Source organism: Lynx canadensis, chromosome D1 (assembly GCF_007474595.2).
Source record: "Lynx canadensis isolate LIC74 chromosome D1, mLynCan4.pri.v2, whole genome shotgun sequence".
Classification (NCBI taxonomy): domain Eukaryota; kingdom Metazoa; phylum Chordata; class Mammalia; order Carnivora; family Felidae; genus Lynx; species Lynx canadensis.
This window is the reverse complement of record NC_044312.2, coordinates 103,478,562-103,482,996: the sequence shown is the minus strand read 5'-3', so window position 1 is coordinate 103,482,996 and position 4,435 is coordinate 103,478,562. Positions and strand designations below refer to the sequence as shown.

The window sequence follows — 4,435 nt, the reverse complement described above, 5'->3', positions numbered from 1 at the left end:
AGACAGTTGCTACGGAGAATTCCCAAAGACTCAAGGACCTAACATATGGTCCAATTGGACTCAATTTATTCATTTGTTTGATAATTTTTTATTGAGAATCTACAACGAATCACATACTCATTTTAGTGTTGGTGATCATGTGGTAAATACAACGGATAAAGTCACCGTTCTTATGGAGTTAGATTCTAGTTAGGAGAGATAGTTCACAAAGCAAAAGGCCAATAAATATACAACAGGCGAGTGTTTGTAAGGATGACAAAGAATAATGCAGGGTGAGAAGTTGGTGTATGCAGGAAGGAGAAAGTGACGAATTTTTAAAGGTAGGCAGAGAAGGCCTCTAAGATTAAGGAGACCCTGAATGGACTAAGAGAAGATTTCTTTCAGAAGGAACAGCAAGTACAAAGACCCTGAGGTGGAAGTGTATTTGAGTTGTCCAGAAAAACCAAGGAAATCACTGTGGATGAAGTGAGGGAGAAGTCCGGGAGAGGGACAAGAGATGACCTAACAACACTGCAGTATGAAAAATAGGAAACATCAGCCATTTCAAAGCATTTTTAGAGAGAAAAGTGTGCATTCTTGATAGCCTCTGTTCATTTTTTAAGCATTATGAGAGTTTGAGGTTACATGTGAATAACGGAAAATGTGTTTATTTCCCTCCATTTTTTGTGTGTGTAGTCTAGATCTTTTGTCCTTTTAAAAAGTGTAATGTGAATATGTTGACTCTACAGAATGACTCAGTCAAGACAGAAATATAACTCTTTTTATTCTTTTAAAATTGTTAACATTTTTATTTGTTTTTGAGAGGCAGAGAGAGACAGAGCATGGGCAGAGGAGGGGCGGAGAGAGAGGGAGACACAGAATCCGAAGCAGACTCCCGGCTCAGAGCTGTCAGCACAGAACCTGACGCAGGGCTCAAACCCATCAACTGTGAGATCATGACCCGAGCTGAAGTTGGACATTTAACTGACTGAGCCACCCAGGCGCCCCAATACGACTCCATTTAAATGCAATATCTATGTGTCTTTCAATAAAATGTGCCAACAAAGAAAATACTTCTATTTAGAATTACGTACTTTCTCTTCAGTTAAGATTTTACAACAGGAATTCAGCAAAAGAAACAAATATTATTAGACACAAATTTATATTCTAACCCCCAAATTATTTAAAATCATTTTATTCAAAACCACTGACACTTCGTTTACCTCTGCCAAATTTACCACTGCCATGTGTATATGTCCTCAGAGTCATAGAGGATGTGTGTATGTGTCTCTGCTCATAGACTCATTTTTCCCACTGATTTACATGTATGTTTACACGGGCACGTGGTAGAGAAAATGCATGTGGAACAAGCGAATAAAACAAATGCCATTAGTAAGTGTTTTGAGAAGCAGGCCCCCTGGCTTTTCATGGCTTTCTTTGAGCCATACTAGTTCACGTATTATATTATAGACATGCTTTATTTTTACAAGACAGCAGGCTTTTCAAGTGTTAGGGATATAACTTGAGGAATTAAATGCAGGGTAAGTCTTAAAAATATGAATGGGATAAATCGAGAGAAATGAAACTAGATTATTGTGCATAATATAATATTAAAATCCCAGTATGAGAGATGATTTTGCCTTTTCCAAAACTTTCTTGAAAGGGTTCTTGACCTCTTTGTTCCTCAGGCTGTAGACCACAGGATTCAGCATGGGGATGAGCACAGTGTAGAACATGGATGCCGTTTTGTCTGTGTCCATGGAATGGCTGGAACTGGGCTGTAAATACGTAAAGATGACTGTCCCATAAAAGATGGAGACTGTAGTGAGGTGGGAAGTGCAGGTGGACAAAGCCTTTTGGTGCCCCTGAGCTGACTGCATCTTCAAGCTGGTTATAAATATGAATAGGTAGGATAGGATTATAATGAGAAGAGCAAAAAAGACATTAAAGCTTGACACATACACAAGAACCACCTTACTAATGTGTTTATCAGAGCAAGAGAGAGCCATGACTGCTGGAATATCACAGGAAAAAGTGATGGACCACATTGGACTTACAGAAAGAAAGACTGAACGTATTTCCAACCTGAATGGATGCATTCAGGAGACTACAGATGTAGCAACCCATGGCCAGAAGAGCACACACGCTTATCGTCATGGTGGTGGTGGGATGGAGGGGCTTCACACTGCTGTGTAGAGGTCACGGGCCGCTGAGGATAAGAGGTAACGTTCCACAGTTGCAAAGGCTGCAGAAGGGAACGTTTGAGCAGCACACGCATTATAGGAGATGACCTGGTCTCCTATAAGGAATCCAGCCGTGACCCTGGGAGTGCCAGCTGCAGAGTAACCAAAGTCCACCAGAGACAGGTTACTGAGGAAAAAGTACACGAGAGAGTGGCAATGGGAGTCCAGTACGATCAGTATGATCATCCCCAGGTTCCCCCAAACACTGATGAAGTAAATGAGGGGTGAACACAATAAAAAGTGGAATCTGAAGTTTTGGAGTATTGGTCAGATCCATCAGGATGAAATCTGTCACTTCTGTATTAGTGTCCATGGGAATTACTAAATTCTCTGTAGTAATGAGAAAGAAAGGAATATTTGGTAAGCAGAAAATAGATGGCACTGAAATTTATCTATTTATTTATTTATTTATTTATTTATTTATTTATTTATTTATTCATAAGTATGTTTATTTATTTGAGAGAGACAGAAACAGCACAAGTGGGGAAAGAGGCAGAGAGACAAGGAAAGAGAATCCCAAGCAGACTCTAAGCTGCCAGCACAAAGCCCTACACAGGGTTCAAACTCAGAAAACTGTGAGATCATGACCTGAGCTGAAACCAAGTCAGATGCTTAATCAACTGAGCCACCCAGGCCCCCCTGCACTGAAATTTAAATATATAAATACCTCATTTATTTCACCATTTAATTATGGCAATAATTTATTCTTCATGATTCTCTGATATAAAGCATAGATTTGAACAAAAAACTTAGGACTGAGATAAATGATCTATATGGTTACATACTGTTGAAGCCAAAAGATCCTTACAAGTCCCATAGCCAACTTCTTACTTGTGCCAATGCACAAAGAGAGGCGCAGAAAGAGGTTATGATTTATCCAAGGTCACATATTTGCTGTACCTACATTTCCTAAGGCAGATTTCCTTAGCTTATTGACAGCTAAAGTTTATACAGTGCTCACATCAAGTACACGCTTATGTCTAATGTTGAAATATGCTTAATCCTCTCAACAAACCCACAAATGACTAAGTGTTTGTGCAAGTCTACATCAGTATCAACCAATAGAGTCAAGCCTTGGACCCAGGCAAAGTGATTTCCTAGACCCAGGCTCTTAACTGAAGTTTAATTGAATTTATTTTAGCTGAGTTCACATTTATTCATTGTGTCCATTAGGCCAAACTCAGTACTTGTAGGTGTTCAGTAGAATAGCTATGTATATGCAAACTAGATGTACTGGGATAACAGCACAACTACAGTAGAGGCGTGTACAACCAGGAATTCCAGTTGAATTCAATTCTGAAGAAGGTATGGCATTGGGTGTTAGAGCTTGGGCTCTGAGAAGAGGTTCATAAGCATTCAGAAAGCAGCCCTACCATTTTCAACCAAGGAGACATTGGTCCTAACATAACTTCCTTGAGCCTCATTTTCTTTATAAAATGAAGATGGTGGGGCACCTGCGTGGTTCATTTGGTTAAGCCTCCAGCTCTTGATCTCAGCTCAGGTCTTGATCTCAGGGTGGTGAGTTCAAGCCACGCTGAGCGTGGAGCCCCCTTAAAAAAATAAATAAATAAAGATGGTAATGGGATGATTCAAAAGGGATTTTTTACAAAATCTAAATGAGGTAATTCATTTTTAAAAAGCACAATGTGGGCATTCATCACAATCCTGATGAGTTACTACGTTATTATTAGGATGGAATGATGGTCTCCATCTTGGTTAAGGACAGGTGGGGGTGGGATGCAGGGCTTCAAGATGTGGAGGCAGTATGAAGTCTGGCAGCCCCCAGCCTCTTGTACAGTCACAGAGATGGAGAGTTGAAGAGTCTTGGACCAGGAATTTCATTCTAGTCTGCAGATCTGTTATGTGGTCACCTCCATGGTTTTGCTTTTTAATTTTTAATTTGACCTTGGAGCTTTTGGTAGCATGTCTATTCTCTGGTAACTACTTTTCTCTATCTCCTCTCTACCTTCTATTTCCTCCTGGCCATTTTGCAACTTCACTTTACATTCCTGTCCCTAAAGGCACTTGTGTGTTTATAAATTTCTAACATACATGATAATATAACCTACGACTTTTAAAGCAAATAGAATCTGCTGCATTCTATGACTGCTAATAAGGGAATGACATATTCAGATATAGATATGTTTCACTTTAATCTTCATGATAACATTACACGTCAGTCGGCACTCGTATCCCTATTTTACAAATAAGAA

At 39.6% G+C, this 4,435-nt stretch overlaps 1 pseudogene; it reads right to left on the bottom strand.

Moving 5' to 3' along the window:
• Positions 1 to 1,589: 1,589 nt before the first annotated feature.
• On the bottom strand, positions 1,590 to 2,535 carry LOC115526056 (annotated as a pseudogene).
• Between the last annotated feature and the right edge of the window lie 1,900 nt (positions 2,536 to 4,435).